Genomic DNA, 14279 nt, shown 5'->3' with positions numbered 1-14279 from the left:
CGGGCAGAGCAGGGAGTCGCAGATACGAGCTGGAACAGTTTGCGCTCATGTGTCGCACTGTGTGCTGGTGTTGCGGCGGCAGTTACTGCCTATTTCCTTCTTTACCACGGAGAAATGAGACCCATCCTGGTGATTTAGGGAGATAACAAGATGAAGTAATTATAGTCTGGATTCAGACGAGACACATGGACAGTCTCGCACTCACGTAGTCGGGGGCCTGACAACGGCTTCGCGGGCTCGGCGCTGTAGAAAATCGGAAAAATTAGAACACTATAAATTCTGAAGTGTGTTCGGCGAAAGCCTGTGGCCACTCCACTGCCTATCTCCATGACTTTGTTTGTGCATGGCGCCCACAGTCAAATGGCTTTCGTACCATGCGATGTGGCCAGTCAGCTCGTGCGTCTGCGTTGCACGTCCCTTGCTCTGGTACCTGGTGACGTTGCAAGTCGCTGTTGGCGCTTCCTTTCTTCCTCTCTTGCTTTAGTCCCGAGCGAAGCATTGCGCCGTCGCAAACGCTTTCTTTTTTTATTTGTATACCCTTAAGGCCCAATGCGGGCATTACACAGGGGGGAGGGGGATTAATCAAAGAAATCTTAACAAATACACAAGACAAAATATAAACGGCTGAAGACAGAAATAAAGAAGTTAGGAAGCCAGGTACAAGCTAATAAGAAAAATAAGCGGCTAGGAACAGGTACTTGAAAAAATGCATATGTAGCAAATCCCACAAAACAAAACAACAAAAATCCCACCTTCAGAAGTTACAAAACATGGCATCTAATATTTCACGGAACGTTACGGCCGACACGCACACACTGAAGCAATCTTTCCGCCTCTCTCGACTTACTCCCAGTAGGAGCTTCGAGCCGCCGTGGACGCATTCGTTCATTGATCTTCCGCCGTTTGGTGTTGGGGGAATCCGCCTTCCTGTGCTTGTCCGAACTGCTTGGTGCGGAATCACTCGGCCGCTTGTTAGCCATCCGACTCCCTCACTCGACTGCAACGACACCTACTCGCTCCTCCTGCCGGTGCAGGTGACGTCACTGTTGCTATTTACAGCTGCGCATGCGCTTCGGCTGCGCCACCTGTCGCCGAGGGGCGAGGAGGGTGTGCGCCGGTGGAGGGTAAGGTCCCAGCTGGCACTGTTCCAGGCTTTGGATGTAACGGACGGACAGTCACCGCGATTATGAGCCATTCAAGCCTCTCGCCTTAAATGTGCGCTCATGGAGGCGGTGTAGTCCGTCGTGCTTCATGAGTAGCTGGGAAGAGAGACCGCTCAAACAGAGGATTGCGCAAGAAAACAGCATTACTGTTAGAGTTGCCTGAAACGCGTTTTGGCGCCCGTGGATGGCGAACGTTACTGACCGAGCAAAGCTAACGGCCCTCTTCGGATGTTTCGGAGGCTCCAGAAATCCGATTGTGCAATCAGATTGGCCACCTCGCTTTGGAAAAAATTGTGTCAAGTAGACAGGAGTACTTACCCCGCAATGGAGGAACAATGGTGAGAATCCTGGTGTACGAGACGAAGTGGACCACTACATGTCAAATTCGAATGGTCAGCAGACGCTTAAGTTGACAACATATCGCCTTAGGAGCGATTTAAACATTTGTCTGGCCATTATTCTGCAGTGGAAGGCCGCATCAGTGCTCTGAGTAACGTTGCTTTGTTGCAGAAGGAAAGCAACCACCAAAAATTACCCACGGTACGCCAATTGTTCACGCGACAATTTGGGGTGTGATGTGGAGTCGCCCACGATGAAGGTTGCAATTTGAAGATTGAATTTTAGCATTCTGGTCAAAGTGGCGAAATATGGACGGGGAGGTAAGCAGAAGTCGGAGCATGCTGAACGGATCGTCACAGGCACAGCATCAACCGGAGGGACGATTGCTGCCGCGAAGAAGCGGATTCAGGCGGTGCGTAGGAAGCGTATGAACTAGGAGCATAGGCCGACGATATTGTGAAGTTCCTGCATCGTTGATGGTTTCAGGAACTCAGCGGCAGCACGATATTTTTCTGGGTCGGCAAGAACAGAGCCATTAGATAGGGAGTGGCCTAAAACTGTCAACTTGCGGGCGGTGAAGCAATATCTCTTTAAATTTATTTGGTGTTCAGCGTCTGTCTTGCGTCTGTCAGCACATGCCCTAAGTGAGCCAGATGCTGTTGGAAATCTTGAGAGAAAGGGACAATGCCGCCCAGGTAGCACCACAAGCAGGTATTTCACTTGAGGCCACACAGCACTGTCTGCATGACGTGCTCGAAAGCGGCAGGGGCATTGCATAGTCTGTGTAGGGGACCTAGTTCAATTCGCTCCGGCTGTCACGCTTCACAATAGTTATCGTGATGCTTTGAGCGTGGGCCACCGGTACTTGTCATTAGCCGGAGCGGAGCTGTAGACCAGAGAATACTCCGAGCCGGGGATACACGTCTATGCTGGCTATTCTGTTAAGATGCCGATAATAAACGCAAAAGAAAATACAGCTTTTTCACTTTCTGACAAGGTCAATGAGGGAGGCCCAAGGACTGTGCGATGGTTTAGATCGTATCACGGTGAAGCATGTCTTTAACTTGTTCTTCAAAGGTTTAACGTTCGGCTCTCGCCGAGACACAACCAGGGCGTTAGCGCAGCGGTGAGTGGGAGCCGGTGTCGATGCAGTCGAGTTAAAAAAGCTAGGCGCTGCACTGGCTCTCCATCAGCCCGGTACTAAGCGACCTGATTTTGGATCACCGTCGCAGGACATTACCTAAACGGCTTGAGCGCTCGGAAACTTCAATGTACATTATACTGCCATGTAGACAATTTTCTGGCAATCCTAAAAAATTGGAAGCTGTGCGACGGTTTACAGTCTGGAGAAAAATTTTAGCTGGCGCTTGAAGCCTCTGGAGTTGACTCACTGATTTCCCGAGAAATCCTTGCTTGGGCTCTTACGCCTGTTCCTGATGTTCAGGCATGACAGTTCGTACGTTTACAATTCTAGGCTTGGTAAAAGGCAACATGCTGGCGCAAGCTGTGCTTTCCAGAATATCATATGTTTGCTGTAATAATGCCTTATCGCTAAGTGTTTGGTCTTATGATTTTAAGTATTTTTTACGATTGACAGGTCCTTTTTGGGTATTTATTTAAATGCAACGCTATGGTGTTTTTACCATCAAAAATTAGATAATTCTGCGGATGTATCACGGTACTTTAGTTTCTTCTACGGATGAATCACTGTATTTTATCGGTAATATAATGTTGCATTACTGCGAGGTCAAAATTCACTTAGAATTCAACTTTAAGCTGTTTTTAGTGCTAGCAGTCAATTTGCAACAAATAACGTACAAATTTCCGTACATTCAGCTGCTCGGGCGGAAGGAAATGTTCTTGCAAATGAAAAAAGAAATGAAGGTCAAACTATAGAATTGTGCGACAAAAACTGAAGTGCAAGTTTACTTTTAATAAATGAATTCTCATGACATCTATAAAGAATATGACCGGCTTAAAGGTTGTTTCTAAGAGCCCTGCACTATTTTTAAAGCAGGCGGAAACATTTCAGTACCCTATTATAGGCTTGAATTATTATTTGTTGCTATCATACTTTAGGCAATAAAAGCCAATACAAGTGTAGTCTACCACAAATACGATAAATTTAAAAAATATGGCCGGCACGACGTAGCGCGGAGACGCGCGGGGCGGGGATTTAGCATCTTAAAGGTGAAGTAGCCAGCTACAGCTTTACGTACTTCCGAGCTGAACGTACGTGAAAAGCTAACAAGAAAAACAAAACCCAAAGTGACGGACGGTCGTGGGCAGGTCCGTGCTTCACGCTCGGCCGATGCTGAGACCGAGAGTAATAGCGTTGCAAGAAGAACGCCATAAAGCAAACTTTCAACTTCGGCGGTGCGCACATTATTTTTTCGCGTATCTTGTTTCTTCTTCCTATCCCATGCCCAAAGCATACATTCGGTTCCAGATCAAATGCAAATGAGTTCCCAAACTTATTGTATGGAGAATGCGAATCGAAACTAATGACTATTCGAATGACATTAAATGGGCTAGTGTGACTGGGGAATGAATACTATTTATAGCTCTCTTTTGCATGGGCCAGACGAACTGCCCATTTATTGCTCGCAATGGCTCTCTTTGCATTAAAAATTACAACTGAGCTCAGTCTCAGAAAACCGCCGCGAGAGAAACATCATATTTATCCTTCACGCGCTCACATGTTGCGTTGATATTGATGAAGAAAAGGTGATGGTGAAGCAAGAGGGTCGAGTGTAATATTTCTTAGTCACCCTTCCGTCTTTTTTAGTGCCGCCTGGTCTCGTTTTCATACTCCGCAGATATATTTCGTGCAGTCCCTCTTTGATCAAATAAACATTCATTTCACAGATGTCCGTCAAACGTATAACAACTCCTCACTTGTCCAGATTGAATTCGATGACATTTTCGCATCGAATGCAAAGCTTCAGCCCTTCCCGCTTCTTCAGGGTCTATTGCAGGACCACCTAAGGTCCTTTCCCTTTCATGTTCTTATTGCTACCGATGCCTCGCAGGATCGCGAAACGGCAGGTGTGGGAATTTTTACGCATTCACTGGATTGGTCTTTTTCTCTCCGCTTCACTCGAATTTATCTGAATGAATTATTAGCAGTAATCTTAGCCGTCCGGAAATTAGAAAGAAGCGTTTCCCAGGTCGTGATTATGACTGATTCTCTGTCCATTTTCTCATCATTATTCTCACCCACTGATTCTCGGGCATTATGCCTCTTTGAGTTCCTGATTCCGCTCCATCTAAATTCGGTAAGTTTGCTTTGGGTACCGGGTAACATAGGCTTTCACTTAAATGAGGTCGCAGATTCCTTAGCAAGGGCCTCTCTCTGCTGCAAAATTATTGCTGTCCTGCCAACCTGTGCATATACAGCTGCGGTGAGGTTTCGCAGCAACACAATATTTCAGAAATTTGCTGCCTCATCTCTTACATCATCTCCCGAATATCAGCATCTTCTGCATCCTTGGAGTAGCAAAGACTAGCGCTCGCGCAGGCTGTCTCTTTCACGCGTTTGCGTTGCCGGGTTCCCCTTCTAAATTTCTACCTTCACGGAACTGGCCTGGCGGTTTCCCCATTGCGCCCTTGTTGTTCCGTACCTGAGACAACAGATCACTTCGTGCTGTTTTGACGCCGCTTCTCTCATTTGAGGAAGCGTCTTTTGCAAATTCCATTTCATCAACTGGGTTTGCCTGTGTCCTCCGCGGTTATTCTTTCCATTGGCGCTTCTTTGCTTGAACGACACGACAGGAATGTGGGCTCTGCTGTGCAAAATTTCCTTCAAGAAACGCAGCGACTCCCATTCCAATTTCTTTTTCCGCTCTCAGTCAGTACGACATTGAAACAGTGCAGGCATTTTGCACTATTATGCACAGTAAGCCATTGTCCCGTCTTTGATCTCTAAGTTAATAGGACCGCTGTCCTTACGCCTTCCAATCTAACAGCCTACATGCTATCACCTCTCCTTTTGCGTCAAAACTCTCCTGTATCCAGCAATTAGCCGCCTGTGTCTTGGACACTCCCCCGCGGTGGGTATGTGCCAGCATTCTTTGAGACCTGCCTGCCTGCCTGCCTGCCTGCCTGCCTGCCTGCCTGCCTGCCTGCCTGCCTGCCTGCCTGCCTGCCTGCCTGCCTGCCTGCCTGCCTGCCTGCCTGCCTGCCTGCCTGCCTGCCTGCCTGCCTGCCTGCCTGCCTGCCTGCCTGCCTGCCTGCCTGCCTGCCTGCCTGCCTGCCTGCCTGCCTGCCTGCCTGCCTGCCTGCCTGCCTGCCTGCCTGCCTGCCTGCCTGCCTGCCTGCCTGCCTGCCTGCCTGCCTGCCTGCCTGCCTGCCTGCCTGCCTGCCTGCCTGCCTGCCTGCCTGCCTGCCTGCCTGCCTGCCTGCCTGCCTGCCTGCCTGCCTGCCTGCCTGCCTGCCTGCCTGCCTGCCTGCCTGCCTGCCTGCCTGCCTGCCTGCCTGCCTGCCTGCCTGCCTGCCTGCCTGCCTGCCTGCCTGCCTGCCTGCCTGCCTGCCTGCCTGCCTGCCTGCCTGCCTGCCTGCCTGCCTGCCTGCCTGCCTGCCTGCCTGCCTGCCTGCCTGCCTGCCTGCCTGCCTGCCTGCCTGCCTGCCTGCCTGCCTGCCTGCCTGCCTGCCTGCCTGCCTGCCTGCCTGCCTGCCTGCCTGCCTGCCTGCCTGCCTGCCTGCCTGCCTGCCTGCCTGCCTGCCTGCCTGCCTGCCTGCCTGCCTGCCTGCCTGCCTGCCTGCCTGCCTGCCTGCCTGCCTGCCTGCCTGCCTGCCTGCCTGCCTGCCTGCCTGCCTGCCTGCCTGCCTGCCTGCCTGCCTGCCTGCCTGCCTGCCTGCCTGCCTGCCTGCCTGCCTGCCTGCCTGCCTGCCTGCCTGCCTGCCTGCCTGCCTGCCTGCCTGCCTGCCTGCCTGCCTGCCTGCCTGCCTGCCTGCCTGCCTGCCTGCCTGCCTGCCTGCCTGCCTGCCTGCCTGCCTGCCTGCCTGCCTGCCTGCCTGCCTGCCTGCCTGCCTGCCTGCCTGCCTGCCTGCCTGCCTGCCTGCCTGCCTGCCTGCCTGCCTGCCTGCCTGCCTGCCTGCCTGCCTGCCTGCCTGCCTGCCTGCCTGCCTGCCTGCCTGCCTGCCTGCCTGCCTGCCTGCCTGCCTGCCTGCCTGCCTGCCTGCCTGCCTGCCTGCCTGCCTGCCTGCCTGCCTGCCTGCCTGCCTGCCTGCCTGCCTGCCTGCCTGCCTGCCTGCCTGCCTGCCTGCCTGCCTGCCTGCCTGCCTGCCTGCCTGCCTGCCTGCCTGCCTGCCTGCCTGCCTGCCTGCCTGCCTGCCTGCCTGCCTGCCTGCCTGCCTGCCTGCCTGCCTGCCTGCCTGCCTGCCTGCCTGCCTGCCTGCCTGCCTGCCTGCCTGCCTGCCTGCCTGCCTGCCTGCCTGCCTGCCTGCCTGCCTGCCTGCCTGCCTGCCTGCCTGCCTGCCTGCCTGCCTGCCTGCCTGCCTGCCTGCCTGCCTGCCTGCCTGCCTGCCTGCCTGCCTGCCTGCCTGCCTGCCTGCCTGCCTGCCTGCCTGCCTGCCTGCCTGCCTGCCTGCCTGCCTGCCTGCCTGCCTGCCTGCCTGCCTGCCTGCCTGCCTGCCTGCCTGCCTGCCTGCCTGCCTGCCTGCCTGCCTGCCTGCCTGCCTTTTTTCTTTATTGCCTGGCTTTGGCTCATAACATTTAACCAAAAAAACATTCAACAAAAAACACACAAAACACTATGTACATAAGACACTGTCGTGGTCAGCCAGCATGAGTCTGGCTACGTCATTCTAAAATTCACGAAGCATACAGAGCGGCTCTAGCCTCGAGAGCCACTCGGGAGGCTCCGCAGCTGCTTTCTGGATGGCCAGAAAGCAGTCCATTCTTTCCCGAAAATAAATTCGGGCAGGTCGTGCGTCTTTGTCACAATAATAGCCTGCCATTCTGGAGGGCCATATACATTTGAGGCCCAAGAGCATTATGAGATCGAATGGTACCCCATCCTCATTGTCTGTGCTTAAATAACGAAATCCCTGCGCGTCAAGTGGTAGCTCTTTCTTTATTGTCCTTTGTAACATATCCCAAAAATAAACCCCTTCCCAGCAATGCAAAAAACATGGTCTATTGTTTCGGGCTGTTTACAAATTAAGCAGTTCGATCCCAACGGTAAAAAGAAATCCTTTCCTTCCAAAAACTTTTTAACTGGGAGTGTCCCGGTGTGTAATTTAAAAAAGAAGGTCTTTACTCCTGGTGGCACCTGCATTTTCTTTACCCCTTTTAAAACATCAGCTCCAGGACCTCCACTGTACAAGGCCCTGTACATAGGCTCTGGGAAAGCAATATCACAAAGATTATGGTACAACTTCTTTCTTTTAGTTTTATACAAATAATCGCTAGAAAAACGCGCTGAAAGAAACCTAACACTTGCTACAATCTCTTTGTAGTAACCAAAAATTCCACCCGAGAGCTCTTCTGTGGTAACAACAAACTCGGGCAGCAATCTCCGCAGCCTCACCTGGCACACGGTGCGCCAGAACGGGTCTGAGACGTCGCGAAAAAACAAAAAACGCCAAAATCCGGTGTAACTTCTGAATGTGCACCCGAGAGCAATGCAAAACCTGCATCACATACCAGAGCTTGCTAATAAAAAACAGGTTGCAGACTGTAGCTCTGGCGAAAATGGAGAGATTGGTGCCTTTCCATTTTCCAACTCTGTCACGTGCTTCTTTCGTTTGCTGTTTCCAATACTCCTCGGTTTCGCAATAAGCATCGAGCGGAACGCCCAAATACTTGCCCGGTGTCGTCGCCCACGGTACGTTGGCAAAATGGTCCGGGTGGGATGGCCACCATCCATGCCAGAGTCCGAGGCATTTGGACCAATTAACCCCGCTGCCGGTGACTTCGCTGAACTCGCGTACACACCCGACAGCTTCGCTTATGCTCCCCTGGTCAACCGTGAATACAGCAACGTCGTCAGCATACGCCAGCAGCTTAACTTCAGCAGCTTGCAACCTAAAGCCATTAATACTATTGTCTTCTATTATTTTCCTACACAGTGTTTCGATGTAAATACAAAATAAGAGAGGGCTGAGGGGGCAGCCCTGACGCACCGAACGCTGCACGCTAATGGGGGCCCCCAGGCACTTGTTAACAATCAATCTTGTCGTGCAGTTTCGATACGCCAGGGCTACACCCTCGCGGATAACTGAACCGACATTCACATGGTCTAAAACGGAAAACAAGATTTCATGAGAAACACAATCAAAAGCTTTTTCGAGATCAATCTGAAGCATGGCCACCCGCCCATTAATTGCATCGCAAGTTTCAACTACACTGCGTGCTTTGTGAATGTCGGAAAAAATCGATCGCCCTTTTATTCCACATGTCTGGTGGGGTCCAACAATATCCATTATCACTGTCTGTAGTCTTCGCGCCAATACCTTCATAAAAATTTTGTAGTCCACATTAGTGAGTGCTATCGGTCGATATGCGGTAACAGATTTTAATTTCTCTGTATCATCAGTTTTCGGTATGAGTACCGTATGGGAAGTCCCAAAAGACGGAGGCAAAAAGTTTATTCCATAGGCTTCGTTAAACATTGTACATAGCCCCGGGGCAATTTCATGCTTAAATTCTTTATAAAATGCCGCACTGAATCCATCTGGTCCTGGTGATTTTCCGAGGTACCTACCTACCTTCCTACCTACCTACCTACCTACCTACCTACCTACCTACCTACCTACCTACCTACCTACCTACCTACCTACCTACCTACCTACCTACCTACCTACCTACCTACCTACCTACCTACCTACATACCTACCTACCTACCAACCAACCAACCAACCAACCAACCAACCAACCAACCAACCAACCAACCAACCAACCAACCATAGGCAACGCACTGCGGAAGAGCAACCCTCGTACCGGCATGACCGACCATGAGAAGAAGCTGGTACATCGCAGCTGGCACAAGTTCTGCCAGCAGAACCCATACTACGGCGTGCTCATCTTCATCGGCATGTTCATCCAGTACCCGGACTACCTGGAGCTCTTCCCCAGGTTCAGGGGCAGGGACCTGCGGGCGCTCGAAGGGGACCCCAAGTTCAGGGCGCACGCATGCGCCGTGGGCCACCAGCTGTCGGCCCTCGTCGAGTGCATGTAGGAGCCCGACGTGCTGGCCGAGCTGATCAGCAAGAACGCCATCAACCACCTGGCCAGGCGAGGCGTGGCGCCCGAACACTTCGAAAGCCTCCTGGCGGTCACGCTGGAGCAGATAATGTCCCACGTCGGTCCGCTCATGACGCCCGCAGCCGTCAGGGCCTGGAAGAAGCTCTTCAAGGTAGGTTCTCGTTTATAAGCTTTTCGCCACCTGAGGTTGATGCACACCTGGAAGTTAGAGGAGTTAAACACGTCACTAAACAACGTTAGACTCTCTGAGTGTCAAAAAAACAGTAGTCAGAGGAGGACGAGGCTCACCTGTAGTGACAATTCCCCAAATTTTGTAGCTATGACGTGCCTATGTCCGACGGACGACAGGAGTAAGTGCACTCCCATAAAAAAGGTATTTATATCGCACCGAACATTGTGCCATTTTCTCCCATGCATTGTACTTCTTGTTGCAGGAGGAAATACTCGCCACTGTAGGCACTATCCTCACTGCCGTAGCGCATTATCCTCATCGGAGGCAAGTCTCGGCCAATCCCCCCAAACGGAGTATGCAACCACCTAATCCTCGTAAGGATAGGGGTGGCACTGCATTGCAGTCACTCTGTAAGGAAGTAATAACCGCTATATTCAGGGTTTAATTGATGGTGCAGCTTTCTAAATCACCAAAGGTTCAAAACTATATGCGCGTTTATGCTTTTCTGGCCCTGGATGTGTGCCTGACACTTGTTGTCGCGTCTTCACAACGATGGATGACGACACCTTTATGCCTTCAACAATGCAGTGTTAACGTACACGAGCCAAAATGTGAAATCTGGACGGTTTCTTTATTAAACCTCTACACAAAAGTTATACCTAAAATACAGTTATAAACGACTCTACGTATTCTTCGTTAAATTTCTAAAAGTAAAGTGTTTAATAGCTTAACTTTGAGCGCTTTTTCCGCACTGCTTCAATCAACTTGCGTCATGCGGATTCTACACAAGATGTGATTTTTAGGTCCGAACCTAATTACTTTCTCTGCAAACAAGTTTTTATCGGCACTTTTAAGCCGATCGTCTCGGACTCAGTTACGCCCCGTGGTAGAGAAATCCAAAGCGATACCGCCATCATAACTCCATCGCAGCCATCATCGACATCATGCAGACATTGTCTCCCGCAGGACTCTGGTCTTTCCGATTCATTTTGAATAACCACGCAGAAATCCAGAACGTGCTTATTTCTGTTGCATGCAACCTAACCTTGATGGTGTCCAGAAACGCTAATCTCGTCCGTATCAGTGTCATGTAATAATACAAGTGTCGAATAGAGCGCGATTGAAAAGAGAGGGCGATAACCCTCAAACTGACTGTAGAGGAACAGCCTTAATGACGGAGGTTGCCCTAAAAGCGGTCAAGAAGAAAGCCCGCATAGACAAAAATCAGATGTATGCAACAAGAAACAAGGGGGTATGTCATTAGGAATAGGGATAAGATAGGTGAAGTTACAGAATAGCTCTCCACAAATCTATACAGTCCCCAAAGTAATCAGGGCGTTAGTGAAATAAGAAGTACTGCACAACAATTGTGGCATCCTGCCAGTAACAATAGAGGAGCATAGAAAGGCTTGGGAACAATTCAAAGCAGGAAGGCAGCCTGCGGTGATTAGAAAGCAGGAAATCTGTTGAAGAAGGGCGGGAGGTGGAGGAGGAAAAAACATTTATTGTTGCACTGCATTAAATTGGGATTGGGAGGTCGGGAGGGTTGTTGCGCTGGGTGGCAATTCCTATTCCGTGACGCCATTGGCCGCCGCTGCTGCCCGTGCTCTCTAGACTAGGGTCCGCTGGGCCTCCAGGTCCGAGCTGGACAGGGCCGCCTCCCAGCCCTCTCTAGTTGGCTGACTTATAACGGCTATATGTGTATTGTTCTGGTAGCCCCACACCATGTGGTATAGGTCAGCATACTGCCCGAAGAATTTGCACCTGCCCATGAATATATATTGTCCACGTGTTTTAGTATGGCGCGATTTAAGAGAGACCCGGTTAGGTGCCGTCTAAGGTGGTACACCTCGGTTCTGTTGAGACCCTTGGGGGTCCAGGAAGTACCCTCCTGCAGAGGCGCGGATAGTTTGTAATATCCGCGTAAAAGGTTAGCGGGATTGGTATGATTGCCACGGCAAAATCAGAGAATTCAGTGGAGCAAGGGGAAGGAACACTCAGGCAGCCGCGTAAGCGGCCTCGTTCCCTTCTACCCCCTAGTAACCGGGCACCCATACTATCTGTTTTTTACTAATTGCGAAATCCGAATTGCCCTTAACTGCCAATAATTCTCTGCGGGCGAGTAGCGCTATCCTACACCGCACGTAATTCCGGCAGGCCTGCTGCGAGTCCGACATTATCTACGTTGTGTCGGTGTAGGTAGATTATGGTAGAAAAACTAGCTACCCTTTATACGCAACGCCTCGTGGCCTCTAGCACACCGGAACCACAGAGGAACTCTAAGCACATCTCAATCCAGAAGAAAGGAGCCGTCAAGGACTTGGAAAAGTTAGGCTGATCAGCTTACTGTCTGTTGCGTATTAGGTAATAACTATGCTAATCACTGAAGAATCAGGATATTCTTAGACTTTAGTCAGCCAAATAACCACAGAGACTTTTGTAAAGGATACTCGTGAATAGAATACACTCACACTATTACTCAGGTGATAGAGAAATTCGCAGAATTTAACCAATCCCCATATATGTCCTTCATAGGTTTCGACAAAGCATTTGACTCAGTCGGAACTTCCGCAGCCATGCAGGCATTACGAAATCAGTGTTTGGAAAAGCATTCTGTAAGGACAGCAAAATATCTAGAACTGCTAGGTAGCCACCATAGTCCTTCATAAAACAGCGATAAAATTTCAAAAATTACCAGGGAACTTAAGTCTGCTTGCGTGGAGGAATGCGTAAGCATGGAGCTTTCTAGAACGCGGGTATTTCCACAACGCCAGTACGCGAATTATTTTGCTTTTATTTTCATACTTATATTTTATTTTCACATTACTTTTTAATTCAATTAGTTATAATTTTTCTTGTTTTATGCTTTTATTTTATTTATTTTACTCCTCACGTCGAGGTGCCGTGTCGACGTCCATGGCTGTTTTGACATCCAGGCGATGTCCGTGGCTATTGTGTCGTCGAAGTGCAGTTAATTAATTTATTACAATTCATCAACCTGTTTCCCACCGCAAGACCTCATCACGTACTGTCTAAAACAACCAAGATTTTGCACATTTATTTTAACCGAACGAAGTAATCGTGCGGAGACTGTTTTGCTGACACGAAACACGGGCTATTGTGACGCCAAAGTGTAAATTTCTAGTTTAATTAATTAACTAAATACAACTTACCAAGCAATGCTAAGCAAGCTCTCATCACACGCTATCGAACCCAAATGACCTTTTACACATATATGTTGACAGAACGACACAATCCTGCGGGGAAGATATATGTCGACGCCCGTAGCTCTGGTGACGTCGAAGTGTAATTTTAGCGTTTTAATAATTAACTGATTGCACAGCATCGATGAAATCTTTCGCGCCACATCTCATTACACACTATATAACATAATAAGTTTTTGCAGTAATCGTGCAGAGAACTTTTGCTGACACGAAACTAGGGACATGGTGATCTAATGCTTTGGCATTAATAATCAAGGGTGTCAGGCCGGGAGATATGATCTCTTCAATGCTATTCAGCCCCTATCACCTAAATTATTCAGACCTGGATTGGGAGCAGTTTGGGATGAGATTTAGTGGAGACAACGTCAGGGATATCTTATACACTGATATTGCCTTGCTAAGTCACTCAGTGGTTGAACCACAAACCATGAAGAATGAGTTGGATTGGCCGAGCAGTGCGAGCAGTCTAAAATTTAACGTGCATAAAATCAAAATATGTTCAACTGTCTCGCAATAAAACAGCAGTTCAGAATTAGTAACGAGGTGCTGCATATGGTAAGGGAATACGTCTACGTAGGGCAGGTATTGTGATCGCAGATCCAAACCGCGAGACAGAAATAACTAGAAAGAATAAGGATGGGGTGGAGCGCATATGGCAGGTTCTCTCAGATCATGAATGGCAGTTTACCGTTATCCCTCAAGAGAAAAGTATATAACAGCTGTATCTTACCGGTACTCACTTCTGGCTGAGAAACGTGGTGGATCACGAAAAGGGTTAAACTGAAATTAATCGTCAACGCAGCCAGCCATGGAAAGAAAGGTTATAGGTTCAACATTAAGAGACAGAAAAAGAGCAGAGTGGGTGAGGGAACAAACGCATGTTAATGACATCCTAGTCGAAATCAAGAGGAAGAAATGGGCTCGGGCAGGGAATGTATTGCGAAGGCAAGATAACCGCTGGTCCTGAAGGATAACGGAGTGGAATCCATGAGAAAGCAAGCGTAGCAGGGCACGCCAGAACGTTAGGTGGGTGGATAAGTTTAAGGAGTCTGCGGGGATACGGTGGCTGCAACTGGCAAAGGACAGCGTAAATTGGAGACACATGGGAGAGGTCTTGCGCTGCAGTGGGCGCATTCCGACTTATGTATTAGAATGGCGCCGTAAACAAAATG

The sequence above is a fragment of the Amblyomma americanum genome, chromosome 9 (genome assembly GCF_052857255.1).
Source record: "Amblyomma americanum isolate KBUSLIRL-KWMA chromosome 9, ASM5285725v1, whole genome shotgun sequence".
Taxonomy (NCBI): domain Eukaryota; kingdom Metazoa; phylum Arthropoda; class Arachnida; order Ixodida; family Ixodidae; genus Amblyomma; species Amblyomma americanum.
This window is presented reverse-complemented; position numbering follows the sequence as displayed.